This window comes from Pseudoliparis swirei, chromosome 9, assembly GCF_029220125.1.
Source record: "Pseudoliparis swirei isolate HS2019 ecotype Mariana Trench chromosome 9, NWPU_hadal_v1, whole genome shotgun sequence".
Taxonomy (NCBI): Eukaryota; Metazoa; Chordata; class Actinopteri; order Perciformes; family Liparidae; genus Pseudoliparis; species Pseudoliparis swirei.
The window spans coordinates 16,232,903-16,255,492 of record NC_079396.1 but is presented as its reverse complement, the minus strand read 5'-3'; the positions used below and the strand labels follow the sequence as shown (position 1 = coordinate 16,255,492).

At 42.2% G+C, this 22,590-nt stretch overlaps 1 pseudogene; it reads left to right on the top strand.

Moving 5' to 3' along the window:
• The first annotated feature begins 275 nt into the window (after positions 1-275).
• Positions 276-9,254, top strand: LOC130200039 (cryptochrome-1-like; annotated as a pseudogene).
• Positions 9,255-22,590: the final 13,336 nt, after the last annotated feature.

The window sequence follows — 22,590 nt, the reverse complement described above, 5'->3', positions numbered from 1 at the left end:
AATAATTATCCAATAACTTTGTCTAATAACCTATCATATTAATCATTTTGGTTGCGTAACTCTTTAAGGACATTTTTAGGAAATGATTGACATCATCACATTAACTGAAATGCTTTTGAATAATACAAATCCAATGAGTCTCGTTTATGTGAAGAGATTATTTAGAAAGAAAGTTCAGAGCAATGTTGGATTGCCAAATGCTGAAAAGGCTCTCCAAAATGTATGTTGTGCTGATGTGACTAAAAAGTAAATCTTTATTGAAAACCCTTCTACTGATGTCTCCAGACCTAAACTGTTTTGGGAATGAGAGAGATGCTGCCATCAAGAAGCTGGCCATGGAGGCAGAGGTGGAGGTCATCGTGAAGACATCACACACCCTCTACGACCTGGACAAGTAAGCAAAATACACACAGTTTTAAAATATGTGTGTGTGTATATATGTATATGTGTGTGTATATGTATATATATATATATATATATATATATATATGTATGTTAAACCATTGCTGTTGCTGTATGTACTGTATGTTAATGTCATAATGCTCTCCTTTCAGTGTCAGCATTGTGTCTTCAAGTTTAACTTTTTTAAACAGTAAGTTTGATTTAAGATTTAGAAATGAGACGGGTCCCTGTCTCCTTCCATCCCCAGGATCATAGAGCTGAATGGTGGACAGCCTCCTCTCACCTACAAGCGTTTCCAGACTCTGATCAGTCGCCTGGATCCTTCCGAGATGCCTGTGGAGACACTGTCAGACACCATGATGGGTCGCTGCGTCACCCCCATCTCTGAGGACCACGGAGACAAGTACCGGGTCCCGTCCCTGGAGGAGCTAGGTGAGAAAACAAACGCACACCCCTGCACTGGGACAAGTATAGACCTGGTATAGGTAGCAGGAAGAAACCCCCTCAAACCAACCACTGCAGAAACAAACCTTAGAAAGACGGCTAAAATACCTACGATTGATTAAGACCTATACAAGATGACAATCCCGTCCATGATAAACTGTCTCATTAACCCTCCCTAAACTGTCAATCCAGTTTCTCTATTTGAAGGAACGTCTGATCCTCACTATTGTATTAATCAAGTGACACAACCAAAAATCAAGTTTGTATTGAGATGTCAGGTTTCCATTAAAAAAAAGGTTACAGGTTCATTCATACTAATTGCATTGAAGCCATCTGCCGCCTATAGCGTCAATAAGATATTTAAGGATTTAGCTCTCTAACACCATCAGTCGAGATGTCTGGTTTCCACTCACAAGAAGCCACGTCTCATTCAAACGCTTACAGGATTGCAGATATGTGCTCACACCTGCACCCAGTGTCCCTGATTAACTCTGAAAAAAGTATTCTTTGCTCACGTCTTCACAACTCATTTTTTAATTTAGAAATTGCACGATGAATAAATACCCCATCCAACGCTTACAGATGATTTATTATAATGTGCATCAGTGAATACTACGTAGCAGTAGATGTTGCTGAATGCTATTATTCAACAGATACCCAATGACATGTATTGTATTGATAAGATAAATAAGAAGAAAAGAGAACTAGTTTCTTCATTACCAAAACAGCAACCAATTAGATGTTGCTGGTCATGTTTCGTAGGAGCTATTCTCTGGTTGCACGCCTGCTGATAACCTGCATGAAACTACATAGTGTTGTTATTTTAGTGTACTTGACATAACTGAAGGATGGTCGATTCATTCAATATACGAGTGCAACACTGTTGTCAACCAGGAAGCTGATTCAGATGATTGTTTTTAGGCTTCGACACTGAGGGCCTGCCTATAGCGGTGTGGCCGGGAGGAGAGACCGAGGCTCTGACCAGGATAGAGCGCCATCTGGAGAGAAAAGTCAGTCATGCTTGAAGTTAATCGGAGAACATATTTATGATGGTTTTAAATATAATTTACACAATATAATCATATGTATGTTATTAACATTATATCAATATTTTATTTAATATCACTGCTATTATAAATACTGTTATATCGCGACACCCCCAATCTACATGGTTTGCTTTTTTTTATTTTGATCATATTCTTTCAAATGATAACCTATGTTTATAATTGTGTCCTGGATCTTCCATCTTATTCTTACTCTCTTACTCTCCCTGTATGGCCAGTTGCTGTGGCGGGAGTTCATCTACACCACAGCAACCAACAACCCACGCTTTGACAAGATGGAAGGGAACCCCATCTGCGTCCGCATTCCCTGGGACAAAAATTCGGAAGCACTTGCCAAATGGGCCGAGGCTAAGACAGGTTTTCCCTGGATAGATGCCATCATGACTCAGCTGAGGCACGAGGGCTGGATCCATTACCTGGCCAGGCATGCAGTGACTTGCTTTCTCACCAGGGGCGACTTGTGGATCAGTTGGGAGGAAGGGATGAAGGTGAGAATGCAGGAATGTTAAGAACAGGAGGGGATCATGTTAGAAGTGGGACAAATAAATGCGAATTTTTCTGGGATTAGCGAGAATAGACCAGGCCGGGAAAAGTAAATGCGGAATGTGGGTAATAAAACAGATCAAAGGGGACCCCAGTTCCATTAGACTACGACAATAGGAAAGCAACAAGGAATCCATCATGCCGGCCGACAGGGAGAGTGGCTGTAAAATCAGATGAAAGCATCGAGGCCATCGCTGGGAAGAGAAGCAGAGGGCCAGGTGTGACAGAACACAGGTCCTGAGGGGTCAGCGGAGGCGTTTACAACCGGCTCGACACGACACGACCATGGCACCTCTTGTGATATTCAGATGAAGACCTGGTTGATTGTGTGTTCAGGAGCCCAAATCCTGACCAAATGGGCCAGAGAGGATGTTACTACGAAAGTGAATAAACACGAGCCTGGATTCATGTGTGTTAACCTGCCTGTAGATCAATGGTCATTGATATGATAATGTGATATATGTCTCCCAATATGTTCGGTATCCTAACCCCCGGTTAGAGTGTGTTTGATGTCACTGGCATCGGGAAGTCTCACCAGGTCTGAAAGGGTCATAAAGAGGGTACCCTAAGTGCCTGAGAGATAAGAGAAGACAACGGTCCCCCTCTTTGAAGTGGGACAGAGAGTCTCTCCAGAACCTCTCAGGAAGAGAGGGGGGGGGGGATGAACCCCCCATCAGCACCCCAAAGAGGGGGACGGATATCCGGTAAAAGTGGGAGGAGCCGAGGGTATAAAGGTGACGAACAGAGAAAAGGAAAGGAGGTCTTTGGGAGAGTTTTTTCATATGCTGTGGTTTGCGTCAGGCGTCCGTGAAGAACTCACGGGCGCCTGACGTACTTTGTCTATTTTTCTTCTTTCTTTTCTGAAAGGCTGAAGAAAAAGAGTTTTTTAAGTTCTTGTGACTTTTGCGTCAGGCTCCCGAGAGGGAAATCACTTATAATTGTACTTTGTTTATTTCTTTCTTCCTTTTTTGAATAAAATACTTGGCTGCCTTGCAGTCTTAAACTTTACATTCGGTTCGTGGACCTACTTTTTTGTGAGTCCTATTTCTTCACCTGTCGACCCACCCGAGAAGACCAAAGGCAGAGACCCGAGAGCGGACCCCCCCCCGCCGCCCCCGAGGTGAGTCTGAGCGACATCTGCACGGCTACACCCACTGATCTCCGTCACGCAGGGCCCATACTGATTCCTCACACACTGGTAACTGACATTTTGTACTAAAGAGAGATATCGCTGCAGCCGGTAGACCTCCGTCTCTCCGCCGAGCCGTGGTTGGTTCGGGGACCAAGAGAGGGACTCGTAACACCGAGTCCTCGTCGCGGAGTTTGTCCTAAGAATAAGAATATTAATAAGTGTCCCGCCAGCCGCTCTACGAGCCTAGTAACCTCGGCGTGTTTGGGAGGAGACTAGATTATTGAATACCCAGCATTTCTCTCACGGAGATCGATCTGACATCATCCGGGTGCCGCGTGCGAGAATAACAGCTACCACTGTCTATGTGCACGCGTCATTCATCAGGCCCGAACGATCGCGGAATCATATAGAGGAGTTACTGATCTCCGCCTCCTCTCCCTTAACTCGGTCTTCGCCCTCGCTCGAGTTTCCCTCTCCCCCTCGAAGCGTACGGCGCGGAGACCGTGACCGGGGCCGTTCGTCAGAAGAGAGGCCGGGCATCGTGACCCGTGTGGACCCGTGTCCTCTCCAGTGCGACAGGTTAGCAGCGCGGTGACGCGCTGCGCCTGGGCGCCGCCGACGGGCTCTTACGACAGTTATCTACACGTCTGTCATTAGAGCACGATTATTTCCCCTCAATAAAGTACCCGGTGTGAGCCGGCTCGCACCTCAAACCTTTCCCCCCCCTCCTCTCCATCTCTCCTCTCCCGTCTCGTTCCCGTTTCCCCCCCCCCTCTCCCCGCTCCTCTCCCCCCCCGGTTTCCCCTACCCGAGAAGACTGCAGGCGTGCCTTTTCTTTCCGTCTCTCACCCGAGGCGACAGAATTCGGTTCACGTACGCGTCTCTCTTAACAATCAACAGAGGATATGAGACATAAAGGCAATAATGAATGATGTCACCGCGTTTATCATTCTGAACATTACTGAACTCCAGGACGCATCTGTGGCAGCGGGGTGTGTTTAGGCTTGGCTGCAGAGTGGGTGGAGCGGGGGTGTGGTTCAGGGAACGGTGTCTGATTGTCATCAGCTGGTCTGATGGGTAATCAGTCCAACTGATGACAATCTGTGTTTTGTGTGTCTGCGAGGCTTTGTCTTTAAAGGAGCTGGATGGACTGAAGACGGGGGTGGAGTGCCGAGCAGAGACACTGTCTGCGGTCTGGAATAATAAAAGAAATTACCAAATATCACTCCGACTGCTCATTCTGTGGTGCTTATAGGGAGAACTAGTGAGATGAAGCCTCATGAGGCATCGAACCACTTCAGCCGATTGGTTCGATTTCTCGAAGCTTCATGTGCTCACGACACCACCTACTGGCCAAGTGTACAATCACAGGCAGCTGTATCTGAACCACATAATGTGATGCATTGAATGTGTGTGTGTCTGTTATGGCTGTTGGGAATGACTATGAATTACAAAAATGTATGACCAAATAATTTCTGTACATAAATTATCACATATGTGCATAATAAAATATTTGTTGAATGTGTTCTGTGTGTGTAAATGTTCCCAAAATGGTAGTATCATATGATATGGCAGGTTGTGTAATAATGTTATTATGTCACTTTAGGAAAATGGCATGGGCTTAAGCAGGCAGAGGACAGTGAACGTGTGTGTGTGTAACTAGGAAGAGTGGACTGAATATGCTTGTGTAACTTGGACAGTGATGTAGGCTACAGGACAGGGGACATTTTATTCAGAAATAACAGTTTCTCAACAGTTCCATCTTATCACCTATCCTTCTCTCCTAACTCTCCAAACTATCTCTCTCTCTAAACTCTCCAAACTCTCAACCAACAACCCACATGTTGAATGGAGCCTGAGGGGTTTATATTGCTGTCAAACCTCCCGGCAAAATCTGAACCACTTCCCGAAGCAGTCACGTGGTACAGCCGGGCAGCGAGGCTTCGGACGTCATCATTTTTGGCTCCTCCCCTAAATGAAGCAAGCCTCGATACGCGCTTCGAGGAAACGCCCCCTCCATTACTCGACACACGCTTTGAAGCGTCAGCACATCTCGTAACAGAACCTACTAGTGACGGCTAGAAACCTGTCACAGCATAATTTTACATTGTTGCATCAAGACGTCCAGAAAGATTGTGACCTCCGGTATATCTCTCTATTTGTTTCCCCTCAAAGTTCTCTATCACGATGACTCTTAAAGAAACCTCTGCATCAAGTGTAAAACAAACATCTGGTGAAACAGTTGTTTTTGTGTGTCAGGTCTTTGAGGAGTTGCTTCTTGATGCAGACTGGAGCGTGAATGCAGGAAGTTGGATGTGGCTCTCCTGCAGTTCATTTTTCCAGCAGTTTTTCCACTGCTACTGCCCTGTGGGCTTCGGCCGACGCATCGACCCCAACGGAGACTTCATTAGGTCGGTACTTTTCCTGGCATAGCCCCTCGGTGCCAACGGCTGACCTTCTATCTGATGGCACCGTTCCTCCCTCTGTCTTTCTGGACTACGTGGAAACAAAGAAACTCAGACATGCTTTTATAGACATAACCAGACACTCATGTATGCACAATTCAATATTAAAGCAGGTTTAGTTTGTCAAAGAAGCTTTAGAAATGAATATATGTCCCAGAATATTTCACAATTATGGGTTAGGGTTAGTGTTATGTCTGGAGACAGAGCCCCGCTGCAGATGTTAAGAGAACACAACGCACGCACGCGTAGGGAAACCAGTAGGTTTGAGAACCAGTAGGGGTGTAACACTGGCAACCAACACGGGTGCGTAACATAAAGATGTAACCATACAGGTTTGGTTGAGGCAACAGTGAAACTCAATGGCTCTGGGTTAGATGTCTCAATGTAGCCTATAAAAGAGGCGTGTCCGTCAGTTTTATTTTTTCTTACCAAGCTATACTGATTTGCAGGCAGTCTTGCGGGCCGTAGTTAAACTCAAACGGGCCGTATCCGGCCCGCGGGCCGCTAGTTGAATAGGCCTGTACTAGATGCTCAGGGCCTGTATTTGATAGAGAGGATACGTAGCCTACCTCATCTCGTGTGTATAAATGCTCCCGCACAGGGGAAACTCTATTCCACCTCCATCACCAATACCAGGTTCTTCCCAGTGGAGGGAGATCACAGAAGATTCACCGAACTAGACCTCATATATTTTACTCACACATCCACCTCAGAGTGTTTTTGATAACAAGAATGTTTTTCTCCATGCATCATCGGACATTCAGGACTCCGCTTGCACAGCAGAAGCAGCATCACAGGAAAGCGGGAATGCGAGTCGGAGCGAGAAGGGCCGGGCGAAAAAGACTCGGCGTCCTGCTCTGCGCACAAGAGTGCAAAGGTTCAGGCTCCTGCTCCTTATAGTACCCAATATATATTTTAAGGCACTATTGATTTGAACGAAAATACAATTTGGCCCTTTTCTTATGTTTGATTTTATAGTAAAAGGCATAATAGCTTTGATATATGGTTTTTTGTAATATTTTATTTTCCAAATATTTTCACAATGCAAGAGAACATGCAGAGCATACTACATTGAGCATTACAGAAAATCACACAGCCAGTTCTGAAAATAAAAAATAAAAATACACAAGTACAAAATTAAAATTAAATAGACAATTCCCCCCTCCCAAAGAGAAAAATGAATAAATAAAAAAGGTTGGTGCATAAGATGATGAAACTGCAGAGATACCGCCATGACACAGTGCATAATTCAGAGCTCCAAATACTGTTAGCGTTGTACCCATGTGTTCCAAATAAGGCTGCCAGATATTAAAAAATAACTTATGCCTCTTTCTAAGACTGTAAGTCATTTTCAAAGACCATCTATCTATAAGAGTGGGGGAATCAGACTTACGGGTCATTGCTATGCATTTCCTGGCCACACATACACTCAGAAAAGTTTGACCATTGTCTACTCAATAAAATTAAGGCAACAAAGTGACAATTAATATAATTGAATAGAATTTAATACTTCATCTTTGATTAAAAACTATTGATTTAATTAAGCAAATTTAAACAAAATATTAATTACAAATATGTTGGATTTACTAATAATATGGCAAATGTTGAGTAAATCCAAATCAATTATACAGGGGAAATGATTAATATTTACTAGGTATTCAAAAGAAAGTAATTTAGATATACCAAATAGCTGTGAAAAAGTAATTTAGATTTACTAATTATGTGGATGAAATTGATTTCCATTTACTAAATATCCAGATAATACCAATTTATATTTACTAATTTTATTGGTGAAAATGATTAATATTTACTAGGTTTTCAAAAAAAAGTAATTTAGATATACCAAATAGCTGTGAAAAAGTAATTTAGATTTACTAATTATGTGGATGAAATTGATTTCCATTTACTAAATATCTGGATAATACTGATTTGGATTCAATAAATAAAATCAGTTACAACTCAACTTGGAAGAATGTTACTTAATTCAACACAGGCTTCGGACGTCATCATTTTTGGCTCCTCCCCTAAATGAAGCAAGCCTCGATACGCGCTTCGAGGAAACGCCCCCTCCATTACTCGACACACGCTTTGAAGCGTCAGCACATCTCGTAACAGAACCTACTAGTGACGGCTAGAAACCTGTCACAGCATAATTTTACATTGTTGCATCAAGACGTCCAGAAAGATTGTGACCTCCGGTATATCTCTCTATTTGTTTCCCCTCAAAGTTCTCTATCACGATGACTCTTAAAGAAACCTCTGCATCAAGTGTAAAACAAACATCTGGTGAAACAGTTGTTTTTGTGTGTCAGGTCTTTGAGGAGTTGCTTCTTGATGCAGACTGGAGCGTGAATGCAGGAAGTTGGATGTGGCTCTCCTGCAGTTCATTTTTCCAGCAGTTTTTCCACTGCTACTGCCCTGTGGGCTTCGGCCGACGCATCGACCCCAACGGAGACTTCATTAGGTCGGTACTTTTCCTGGCATAGCCCCTCGGTGCCAACGGCTGACCTCCTATCTGATGGCACCGTTCCTCCCTCTGTCTTTCTGGACTACGTGGAAACAAAGAAACTCAGACATGCTTTTATAGACATAACCAGACACTCATGTATGCACAATTCAATATTAAAGCAGGTTTAGTTTGTCAAAGAAGCTTTAGAAATGAATATATGTCCCAGAATATTTCACAATTATGGGTTAGGGTTAGGGTTAGTGTTATGTCTGGAGACAGAGCCCCGCTGCAGATGTTAAGAGAACACAACGCACGCACGCGTAGGGAAACCAGTAGGTTTGAGAACCAGTAGGGGTGTAACACTGGCAACCAACACGGGTGCGTAACATAAAGATGTAACCATACAGGTTTGGTTGAGGCAACAGTGAAACTCAATGGCTCTGGGTTAGATGTCTCAATGTAGCCTATAAAAGAGGCGTGTCCGTCAGTTTTATTTTTTCTTACCAAGCTATACTGATTTGCAGGCAGTCTTGCGGGCCGTAGTTAAACTCAAACGGGCCGTATCCAGCCCGCGGGCCGCTAGTTGAATAGGCCTGTACTAGATGCTCAGGGCCTGTATTTGATAGAGAGGATACGTAGCCTACCTCATCTCGTGTGTATAAATGCTCCCGCACAGGGGAAACTCTATTCCACCTCCATCACCAATACCAGGTTCTTCCCAGTGGAGGAAGATCACAGAAGATCCACCGAACTAGACCTCATATATTTTACTCACACATCCACCTCAGAGTGTTTTTGATAACAAGAATGTTTTTCTCCATGCATCATCGGACATTCAGGACTCCGCTTGCACAGCAGAAGCAGCATCACAGGAAAGCGGGAATGCGAGTCGGAGCGTGAAGGGCGGGGCGAAAAAGACTCGGCGTCCTGCTCTGCGCACAAGAGTGCAAAGGTTCAGGCTCCTGCTCCTTATAGTACCCAATATATATTTTAAGGCACTATTGATTTGAACGAAAATACAATTTGGCCCTTTTCTTATGTTTGATTTTATAGTAAAAGGCATAATAGCTTTGATATATGGTTTTTTGTAATATTTTATTTTCCAAATATTTTCACAATGCAAGAGAACATGCAGAGCATACTACATTGAGCATTACAGAAAATCACACAGCCAGTTCTGAAAATAAAAAATAAAAATACACAAGTACAAAATTAAAATTAAATAGACAATTCCCCCCTCCCAAAGAGAAAAATAAATAAATAAAAAAGGTTGGTGCATAAGATGATGAAACTGCAGAGATACCGCCATGACACAGTGCATAATTCAGAGCTCCAAATACTGTTAGCGTTGTACCCATGTGTTCCAAATAAGGCTGCCAGATATTAAAAAATAACGTATGCCTCTTTCTAAGACTGTAAGTCATTTTCAAAGACCATCTATCTATAAGAGTGGGGGAATCAGACTTACGGGTCATTGCTATGCATTTCCTGGCCACACATACACTCAGAAAAGTTTGACCATTGTCTACTCAATAAAATTAAGGCAACAAAGTGACAATTAATATAATTGAATAGAATTTAATACTTCATCTTTGATTAAAAACTATTGATTTAATTAAGCAAATTTAAACAAAATATTAATTACAAATATGTTGGATTTACTAATAATATGGCAAATGTTGAGTAAATCCAAATCAATTATACAGGGGAAATGATTCATATTGACTAGGTATTCAAAAGAAAGTAATTTAGATATTTTATTTTTCCACTATAAAGCAATTTCTGCAAATTTAGTTTGGAGCTTCGTCAAAGCCCCGTTGAAAGTTGTGAGGGTTCCCAGTAAACATAGCTCAGGGTCCAATGGGAAGGTAACCCCTGTGATCTTAGTAAAGGCATGACAAAGGTCATACCAAAAGGACCTCACCTTTTTGCGCAAATCCAGGAACAGTGTAGGAAGGAACCAACCTCTATACCACATCTGAAACACATTTCTGACAATAAAGGTTTTGAATAATGTAGCTTCAGCTTTTATGTATTTTTAGTTTTTTCTAACTGAACTGATCGTAACTTAGCATATTTTGTAGAAAATAATGCAGGTGTAGGTGCTTTTATGCTGCTGGTGTGTGTCACCCATTATACTTTATAATGAATTCTAAATGTGATTTTTGAGAAAATCAAGTTTTATATCTACACCGTACAGTAAATCTATCCTCAAAATAGCAGTGAAAGTTAATATGACAACAAATACTGTGACAAAGTAACCACACAATAAATGGAGAGTGTCAGAGTCATCTATGTAAATTTCAGTCTGACATGAAGTTGACATGCCCAAAATAATAAATACAAAACAGGTGTTTGGATTCATGACACTATGGAGAACAATTGTTTGAGTATGTGGGCGACCGATACTGTGAAAGGAAGAGTACAGAAAAATGAGAAGTCGCAACCTTTCAGCTGCTTTCAAAATTTGAAAATAAGGTGTGCCGTGTTTTCTCTTTGAAACATCCTCTGTGTGTGTTCCCTATTCTTCCTGCAGACCTGAGCCGGCGGTGGTGAGTCTGAATCCCAATTGGAGTCAGCGGAGAGAGGAAATGCTAATGTTGCCACCTGTTCTCCAAACACAGACATGACCTCCTCCTCTTCGAACACCTTAAACTTCTCTCTCTCCTTACAGACGATTCCCAGAGGAAGAAACACAAAGGTGAAAATATGATTGTGATTTTTATTTTATTTTTACACACTTTTAAAAGGGGTATGACATCAGAGTCCATTGACCTCTGACCTCTTGCAGTTGCGTACAGAAAGGACACGTGTGACAACCTCAAAAGAATGTGCAAAAAAAGAAAACGCCTCAAACTTATATAAAGTATTTGTAAAAATAAATAAATCAAAAGCCAATATATACTGTGTGAACGCTGAAGCATCTTCACAATGTAAGTAAAGGAATATGTCATCTTTTTTAAAGCTACAAATACAATCACCTTGTCTGCTCTTTCATACACCAATGTTATAAAACCAGGCTAACTTTGTTAGTTTATGGAACTAATTTTACTCCTGCTTTGTATTTTGTTCGTCCTTAATGTGCTGCATCTCAGAGTGCTCACTAGGAAAACACCATCACCTCACACATGCTGACCGGTCAGTCTCACTCCAGGAATATGTTGTTGTCACGAGTTGTTTACATAGGAAAAACGCTGTTTATACTGATATTTAATATTTATGTTTCATGTGTTGACATAAAATGTTTGTAAATATGCCAAAAGGACTTTTACTAAGATTGTTTTTCCCAGATAAAATGTGGCCATCCAACAATGAAGGACGCTGTTATGCTAATCTCTAAACCAGGGATAACCAAACATTTTTGAATGTGGGACGTATGCAGAAAAATTAAACATTCAATGAAATACTTTTGAACTCTAATACAGTGCATGGTCTGAGAGGCCACTGAAAACATCATGATGTAAATATTAAGATGCAACAAACTGAACATACACAAATGGTCAAATATTGGTTATGGAGATAATTGCTCTATATTTACTTGACATTTAGTCTTTAAACTAGTGTGTACAACATGCATACAGCGAAATATTTTAGAAATATGCTGAAGCCATATTCTAGTTATTATTTTTTATTTAATTTTATTAAAAGCGGGCCATTTAAAAATGGGTATCTGGTCAAGGTTTGGCCAGCCCAGTTTTAAACCGTATTAACCTCTGATTTCAATGAGCTAAGTGACTGAGAGCACACGTGCAGTCACAGTAACCGCCTGGAAGGTTGTTTCAGGGACGGTGTTGAGAGTATTAGTAATGGAGAAATGTGTAAATTGTCGAGTAATTTGTCCGCCTCTCTCACTAGTTTTCATTTAAATGTTGGGTTCTTCAGGTACTGGAGGTCCAGTTGGAGACATAGGGTTAAGCGATAGTGGCCACCGTCAGCCGAGCAACAAGCGACTGCAAATATATTTGCACAGGTGTGTATGTGTCCCCCCTCATGAGAACACCCGCCCATGTACTCCCCAGTGAGTGAGCATGATATTCTTCTTTGGCAGGTGAATTCATGGGAACATCTACCACTGGCCGGTTCGCATATGTGTGACCACTGGATTTGTATCGGCAGCTAAAAGCTGATATTTGTCTGGTTTTCCAGACATTATTTAAGACTTACCTGTCAAAGATATCAAGGAAACCGGTTTCTATTGGTCTAGAAAAACATGTTTACAGTGTGTTGCTTTCGATTTAGTTAGGGGCGTTTTGCCATGTCACTCTAGCTGTAAAACTGCCTTCAGAGTGTGGCATTATGGGAAGTGCCATGACGTGAAGTCTGTCAGCCCATCAGAGGTGGACATGGAGCTTAGAGAAGGGAAACTTATCTGCCGTTAATTGTCACTGTTCCCGTATAGAGTTGGTCAGTTTCTACGAGATTTGTTTTGGAAAACAATTTAGAGACTATAATACATAATAAACTAAATGTTTTACAACACCAATTACATTAGTGAAAAACAGCCTCTGTTCTATCAAGTTATTGAGAATTATAGGTTCCCTTGACCATCTTAAAGCTGAGTGTCAAGTGTTGCTTTGTCATCGTGGCGTCTGTTTTTCGTTGACTTTGCCCTTCAACAGTCACATTCTCACCTCCCTGTTTCCCTCTGTACAAGTCGACATAGTTTCTCAAGGCTCTACCTGTCGAAGAAAAACAAATAACTTTGGGCTCTCTCTGAAGCTTTACTGTTTTGAAAATCTTGATCTTTTTTGCTGAACACAACCAACACAATGTTGTGGTGAATTTGCGACTTGGAGATTAACTTAGGCTTTATTTCATCAGGATGCTCAGGAAAGCTGGTCTGAACTGTCGCCCTCTCACCCAGGCCTATAGAGGACTGATCGAGAGCATCCTCACCGCAGGCATCACTGTGTGGTATGGAAACACCACACAGGCAGAGAGGAAGGCTCTGCAAAGAGTCATAAGGACCGCGGAGAGGATCACAGGGACACAACTTCCGTCCATGGACTCTATGTATGTGCAGCGCTGTCGGAAAAGAGCAGAGGGAATCATTGGAGACTCACTTCATCCAGCTCACTCTCTGCTCAGACACAAACACTGCACATACAACCTGAGACACAGCAGAGCGGACAGCATCGTCACCCATAGGACACGCTTCTTCAACAGCTTCTTCCCTGCCACAGTCAGACTGATGGCACAACACAGCTACTGAGAAAGAGGCACTCCTTGAAACTGTGAAAAATGTGCAACACTACAATCAGTGCAATAGCCCCACACAACCTTCCCCCAACATCTGAACATGTGCAATATCCCCTGTGAGGAGGTGGTCTCTGGAGGCTAACGACGCTCTACAGGACTGCTTCGAGTCAACGGACTGGGATGTGTTGTGTGGACCGCACGGGGAGGACATCAACAGTATGACCGACTGCATCACGGAATACATCAAGTTCTGTGAACACACCACCATCCCATCACGGACTGTGCGCTGCTTCCCCAACAACAAGCCCTGGATCACCAGGGACCTGAAGGCGCTTCTTAACATGAAGAAAGCTGCTTTCAGGTCTGGAGACAGGATGAGCTGAGAAAGCCCAGCGCAACCTGAAGGTGAAGCTCAGGAGGCAAGGACTCCTACAGGAGGAAGCTGGAGGCCAAACTCCAGCTGAACAACACAAGGAGGTGTGGTCTGGCATGAAGCAGATAACTGGCTTCAAGGTGGGAGGAGACAGCCAGGGGCTCCTGGAGAGGCCAACGAGCTGAACTGTTTTTCAATAGGTTCAGTTCACAGCCCTCCCGTCTCCTCCACATCACACCTCCCAAACACCTCCTCCCCTCTGTCCCCCTGCTGAGCTGCACATCCACCGAGCCCTCAATAACAATGGGCTCCTCCACCCTCCCCCTTCTCTCTGTGACGACTGACCAGGTGAGAAGACAGCTGGAGAAACTACACCAGCGCAGAGCTGAAGGTCCTGATGGCATCAGCCCCAGGGTCCTAAAGACCTGCGCCACCCAGCTGTCTGGTGTCCTGCAGCGCCTCTTCAACCTCAGCCTGAGGCTGGGGGAAGTCCCGGTGCTGTGGAAGACGTCGTGCCTGGTCCCTGTCCCAAAGAAGTCAGCACCATCTGGCCTCAATGACTACCGACCGGTCGCCCTCACCTCCCATGTGATGAAGGTGCTGGAGAGGCTGGTCTTGGCCCACCTCCGGCCGCAGGTGAAATCGTCGTTGGACCCTCTGCAATTTGCTTACCAGCCTCATGTGGGAGTGGACGACGCCATCATCTACCTGCTGCACCGAGCTCAGTCGCACCTGGATGGAACCGATGTCTCTGTGAGAGTCACTTTCTTTGACTTCTCCAGTGCATTTAACACCATCCAGCCACTGCTGCTGAGTGAGAAGCTGCAGTGGCGGTGTGGGCCGTCCACCATCTCCTGGATCACTGACTACCTCACAGGCAGACCACAGTTTGTCAGAATGGGCGTGTGCTGTCTGGAGCGGTGGTCAGTGATGTTGAAACCCACAGGGAACTGTTCTGTCTCCTTCCTCTTCACCCTGTACACCAGTGACTTCCAGTACAACACGGTCATGCCATCTGCAGAAGTACTCTGATGATTCTGCAGTGGTCGGGTGTATTAGGGATGGACGGGAGGAGGAGTACAGGGCAGTGGTGAGTGACTTTGTAAAGTGGGCGATGAGAACCACCTGCGGCTGAGCGTGGCCAAGACCAGAGAGATGGTGGTGGACTTCAGGAGGAAGCGACAGCTCCTACACCTCTGAGTGTCCTGGGGTGGGCGTGGACATGGTGGAGGTACAAGTACCTGGGCGTCTCCATCGACAGCCGACTGAACTGGAAGGCCAACATCAACGCTGTGTACAAGAAGGGGATGAGTCGTCTCTTTTTCCTGAGAAAGCTTGATCCTTCAACGTGTGCAGCAAGATGCTGGAGTTATTCTACCAGTCGGTTGTGGCCAGTGTGCTGCACTTTGCCATTGTCTGCTGGGGAGCAGCATCGGGCCGGTGACACCAGCCGTCTTAACAAACTGGTTAGGAAGGCTGGCTCCATCATCGGCTGCCAGCTGGAGCACCTGGAACAGGTGGTGGAGAGGAGGTCGTTGAAGAAACTGGTGTCCATATTGGACAACCCGGACCACCCTCTCCACCACCTCCTACAGGGACAGAGGAGTACTTTCTCCAGACGTCTCCTCACGCTCCGCTGCCACAAGGAGAGATACAGGAGAACATTCCTGCCGACGGCTATGAGGCTCTACAACAGTTCACCTCTTGCCAGATCACCCTAACCCTTCTTATATTTTGTGTTTTGTTTTTTTATTCTTGTGTGTTGCTGCTACTGACTCGACAAATTTCCCCTTGGGGATTAATAAAGTATATATCTATCTATCTATATCACTGTCCCCTCCCCCTCCTTCTTTCCTTTTACAAGCCAGGTACAGCACTAGCCTACTTACATACTTATTACTGTTTATACTGTAAATATTGCATACATACACATTACCACACTATGTACAGTGTTTTTTGTACGGTGTTTTTTTTTGAGATATGTTTCATATTTCTATTATTGTTACTGTTACTGTTATTATAGTGTGTTGTTTTGTACCTCTTGACTCGGAGAACCCTGCAAAAATAATTCCGATGTGTCTGGACTGCTGGTCTAGGCACAGATGGCAAATAAAAAACCTTAAACCTTAAACCTTAAACTTCTGTCAAATACCACGAGGACGGATCACAGACCTGTTGGGTGCAAACTCCTCTCTCATATTTCTAAGATTTCTTATAAAAACCCAAAACTTGCTCGACAAAAAGGAAAGAAAAAATAAATGGAACAAAGTTTAGTCGACACAGACATCTGATCCAAATAAGCCTATTGATGTCAGCTGACCAGAAACCAACATTCCTCAGAAAGAGGAAGTCCCTTCTCTTGAAGGATGTAGACTACTACGAGTTCAGCAATACACACGTATGGATACCTGCAACATATTAGAACCCGGATATATTTTAAACTGAAAATATAAACTGACTAATGAATAACTGTTGCAAAATGACTTCAATTTGATATATATTCATTTGTAGAAAATAGAGATGTTCTTATACCGATGCAATATTGGAAGTACATCCTAAAATGGGTATCAGCCGTGACACCAGTCTATGCACCTGTGATATCATTAACCATTTACCTGATGATTACCTCCTGCCTGATCAGCACTGTACAGAGTCGTACTACACTCCCGGTTAAACTTTTAGCGTGCACCCTAATTTTTCTCTAATGTAACTAAATGTAACACAGACAAAATAGATATTTGAGAGGGAATAGTGACCTCTTTAACTTCTTGACAACTTATTGTACCAATCAAACCACTAATGTGGTAAGACATGTTTTTTAATCAAAGCAAAACTTGATTTATTTTTATTTTTATACGCACTGGTATCAGATCGATACTCTGTATCGGCCCATACACAAGTTCAGGTATTCTGATCAGGATGGGAAAATGGTATCGGAACATTTCAAGTAAACTCATGAAAAGAGTCTCAAAATGGCTTGAACTTGACTTAAATGAATTCAACCATCCGATGTGAGGTTCTGGAACAAGGATGTCGTGTGTGTACAGATTGTAAAGCCCTTTGACGCAAATTTGTAATTTGATGTTGGGCTATACAAAATAAACTGAACCAGAGAATGTAAGATTCCTCCTGTAAAATACACCCTGCAGCCTCTGTTGCTGATGTTCATACACATAAACACACGCGCACACACACACACACACACACACACACACACACACACACACACACACACACACAGACACTCCTTTTAAATACTGGCGTTTGTGATGAGGGCAAACAGCTGCAAAAGTGAATTATTAAGACAAATCTGAGTAAAACAGAAAGGCTACATGAACTTTTTAAATGTGAAGTTATAAATAAAGTATCTCTGTCTCTTAAAGTTAGTGTATGTTTTGAAAATCTATGTTGGATTCTTGCACACATTTTTCCATGAATTAGATTCCAGCACACCTTGGCTTTTACACTAGAACAGATCTTTCAAATGCTGCCACACACATACACACACACACACACACACACACACACACACACACACACACACACAACTTTTGAAATAGTCAGAGAGCAGAGAACAGAGTGAAGTGAGGTCTGCTTCATGCCCCAGCCTGTGACCTGACATTGTTTATTCAGTAAAACTACCCTTTAAAAATGTTTGGGTGTGTTTTGTCAGGCAAGCTGACAAACAGAAAAGTGGTGAGGTTTTTTCTCTGCAAAAATGACAAATAAAAGCATCCCATCAAATGTTTTCTCGATACCAATCTGGTTTTCGTGGCATTCTCCTGAGAAATCACAGAAGCAAAAAAGTGACGAATACATAATTTGAAGCGCCGCCATTTTCAGTTAAGAGAAGGCAATGAAGGGGAAGGAGGCGGAGATGAGAGTATTGTAGTGTCTTTATTCTGTAAGGTTTCAAGAGGATTTGAACATTGTCAGATTTCTGTAGCTTTTATCACGATGATAAAAACAAGTTGAACCAGCGGTGTTTTTCTGTTAGATTTTGTTCTCCCATCTGTGACATGAAGGTGAAAACAAATGCCATCCATTGTCTTATTATGCTCTTTTTCTGTCTCTCCTTGTGTTGTAAAAAGCTTTTCTTGTGCTTGACCAATTTTATGGCCGGAAATAAAAATGGTTACAACTTGACATATTTCACCTTTTTGTCTTCTTCATGAGCATTGACACAGTTGTTGGCCATCACACCCAGATGGATGCTGTTTTGCTATAGTGTGAGTGGATTGTTCATCTTTAACTGTACTCACTGACTCTGAATTGAATAAGTAACCACTGGGCATGCTGGGACATGCATGACCTTGAGTACATTTGGAGATACTAGTGAACTTGTTTGACCTGTTTTTGTAAGCTACTGCTATTTGTGTTATGGATATTTTAGGAAGCAAGTTATATAACTTTCACCGACCAGAATAAATCGAAACCACTCCCCCGGACTACTCTCAAGGTTTCACAACTCTCAGTTTCTGCTTTGTCTTGCACAATCAAATCGTCTTTGCATATTATTATTTTACATTTGTGTTGCATTGATTGAAAAAAGGCATACAAAGTTAAATGATAGCTCTGTAATTTTTATATTATAATAGGTTGCCTTTCAGGTGCAGTTTGTCTTATATTTCCTTTGCACCTGTGGCAGATTTTGGATATTCAACCTTTAAAATGTAAAAAAAAAATTTGTCACTTACATTTTTTTATTCGTTTAGACATATAAACATAAAACACAAAAGTACAAAAATGTCAGACATAAACATAAAAATATATATACACACATATATATATATATATACACATACATACATATATATATATATATATATATGTATGTATGTATGTGGGGCTGGGGTCTCCATTTAGGCCTCGGCTGCTGGCTGTTGCCAATCAGCCAGAGCAGCTGGCTGACTACCAATCAGCTGGCAGAGCCCAAAAAAACTAAACAACAACAAAAAGAAAAGCAACCCTGGCACCCCCTTAATTATTTTTTACTTGTAAGTGTGTATGCACCCCCCTGCATCTATATTTGCATTTCCCTAAAAACACAAATCTGACCTCTGTGTATTTGACCCCTCCTCTAATTTGTAATAAAAACCATCAGACTTTTCCATGCTTGGTCAGTTTGGCTTGAACTGTTCTTCAGCCTGGCAATCATACTTTCAAAAGCGGCCGTCTCCATCATGAGTTTGAGCCAGTCTGTGAGCGTGGCCGTATGTGGGCTTTTCCAGTTTCTCAGGATAAGCCTTGCTGCCACCATGAAACCTGTTAATGACAGCCTAATCTCTGCTTTGGTGAGGCCTGGTGGATGTGTCCCCTAATAAACACAGTTGTGGGGATTCTGGTAAAGGCCGCTTGAGCCACCCTTCTAGTCTTCAGTACTGCCTTCCATAAAGGCTACACGTTGGAGCACTCCCACATAGCATGTAGGAAAGTGCCCATTTCTGAGGAATAGCTTTGTTTGTATTGAGAAATCCCCAGAATCGTATGTGCCCTTGCCCATGCCCACTTGGAGTGTTGTACAACTAGATTTCTTCGGCCGGTTTTTGTGTTGTGTTTTTGAGATAGCGATTCCATAACCTGGAATAGAACGGCTAATTCCCCTTCCATCTTTTAAAAATTGAACTTTAATTGATTTCAAATACATCAAATTAAATTATTAATGTGATAAATGTGTGAACGTCTGTCCCTCGGACAAAATGTAATTTTAGTAATTTTGAATTTGATTAAAGTAGTAGACAGTATTTTTTATTTTTTTATTTGATTTTTACTTTATTTTACAAATCATTTTTAATTCAATTTTTATCAAAAACCTTCGAGGACAGGAGCTTTTGTTTGCTTCACTTTTAACTTAAAAAGTTCAACATTTTAATTTGATTTTAATTAAAGGTTCAACTACCTATTTCAAACTTAATAAATGCCAGTTTATATGTGTTACCTGTTACACATTAATGATTTAAGTGTAGATAACCAAGTTCTATTTCAAAATGAATGTTACTTTGTGTCTGGGGAAATGAAAGAGTAAATTATTCACGACTGTTTGTCACAGTTCTTTTCAAATACAATAGATGTGTATTTTCTGCCACACAAAGTAATCTCCATCACAACACATTTATATTTTAAGTAAAAATTCATAAAAATACCAATAATGCTATTTAATACTTTTGAAAGTTATGCAGATATGGTTGCAATCAATGTATACAATTTGAAAAGTTAAAAGCTATTTTTTATTTAAACAATACAAAAGTTTCTTTAAAATCCTGAAAAAACTAACATTTATATTTTTGTGTGTGAAATCTCTGAAATTTCATTAGATATTGGTACGTGTTTTTTGTGTGACATTAGCTACAATTTCCTCTTTATGTTATTTATAAATTATACTTTAATTACTTTATCACAGCCACTATCAAGTCGAAAGAAACTCTAAATACGTGTTTCTCCGTAGACATACACTTCTTTACTTTTGTCGATTACCCACCTGACAAAACATTTGTCCATGTCAATTCAACAATAAACTGTACTTCTGTTATATTGTTACACTTTCTGTTGTCATGTGTCACCCTCACTGTTGTTATCAATGTTGTCATGACATGTCGTCCGAATTTATATTTATTTAAATTATTAGATTTTAGTCGGGGACAGCAGCCTGTGACTCACAGGCCAAACAGTAGTAAAGAGTTGTGGCCTGCTTTCCATGTGTGGGTGTGTGTGGAGGGAGTCCCTGTATGCATACATGCAAATTAGGAATACTACTCAAATGGCTATAAAACCCAACCCCGCAACAACACTAACAACACTAACAATGTTTGATATCATTTCCATTCGGTGTGTGACCATCTTTTCTTCCTGCTCTCTCTTTCTTGGACTTCCTCCATCAACCAACCTGTTTGCTTTTATTACCCAAAATCAACAAAGCATCCCTGGTCTTCCACAGGAATATAACAAGGTTTCAACAACAAAAATGCAACAACGCCTTGATGAAATGCTAAAGTGTGGTTTAATTCTCTAGTTTTACATGGCGGCCATTTTGGTCTCACGTTATGGTGAAAAGGAACATCCTAGTAAATAGTCAGGCGGCTAAATAGCTATAATGAAGTGGTCCGACCATGTGTACCTCAGCTGAGTGTTAAAACTTTTGAAACATGGACAGATACGTCTGTAAAGATCTCCAAAATAATCCCAACCGAGGGAAGCGCTGGATTCAAGGTTGAAGGAAATACCACCGATGGACCAGTCTGATTAGTAACGTTAGCTAGCAGGTGTTTGTTTGCCAGGTGATATTTGTGTTTGTCAACTGGGACCCTTTAAGTGTACCACAGGTTTGTGCACACACTCTTTTGCACAGATCATTGGTGTGTGCACCTTACTTATGGAGTGCAACTTTCAACCCCGTAGACAGCGTCTTTCTGTGACCCATTCTCTGGCAACGAAAAATGGTACAAATCTCTTTTTGGTCTATTCATTAACTTCATAGGCTAAAGCATGAAAATAACTTCCCAATCTGAGCTGCTAGTTTCAGATTGTTGTCAATGATATTTGCCCCACAAATAATGATTATGAATGAGAAATAACATGTCAAATGTCTATGTAAGCACTTCAAACAATTATTACTGGTATTATTATTAACTGTGATTAAAATTGGGACAATTTGTGAGCGAATGTTGAAAATCTTGAACCGTATTACAGATATTCGTTGAGACTCGGGATACACTTGACACTGTGACGTCTGGTCACCGTAAGGCAGCAGCGCAATTTGACCTGTCACGTTACTAATATATAGAACTGATAGGCCGACAGCCTGGAGATGTCACGTCTGACCAAATAGTATGTTGTACCACAAGGCAATGCTTTCTAGGGTTGGGTACCGGAAACCGGTGCCAATATGGTCCCGGTTCCAATACAACCGGTATTACCCAGACCGAAACGCAACGCACATTCCGGTGCTTCTTTCCGATGCCTGAGCCGATTGAAAATGAAAAAAACTATTGTTATGAACTTCTCAGGTGACTCCGCCCTGTCAGCAGGTTGAGCCTCTCATATTTAACTCTGACAGCGGAGGCGTGGCCGTGTGGAGCACACCTGAGTCAGGCTGGGCGCGACGGGGAGACCGATGATGACGAGCAGCCGGAACTCAGATTAGTACCGTATCTTGATTGCAAGTCTTGCATTCATAAAAGTAGCCCAAGAAATAATAAATTAGCCATTATAACCATGTTAAAGCTAGCTCGTAGCTAGCTACGAGCTACGAGCATGACAGTCTGCTAGCAGATGTGTTGATGTACAGCGATCCCGGCTGTTTACCCGGTGTTACCGGGAATATAATGACGGAGGAATAAAGACCGTGGGGCGTCACTTTGTTTCAGTGGACCTCTCGCTGTCAGAAGCAAAACTTTATTTGTCACGTGTCATCTTCAGTCCCTCTGATTGGTTGTTCTCTTTGCCCATCAAAACAGTGACAGGATTAACCCTATAAGGTCTGCACATGACAATACATATCACATCATATAATGGAGAACATA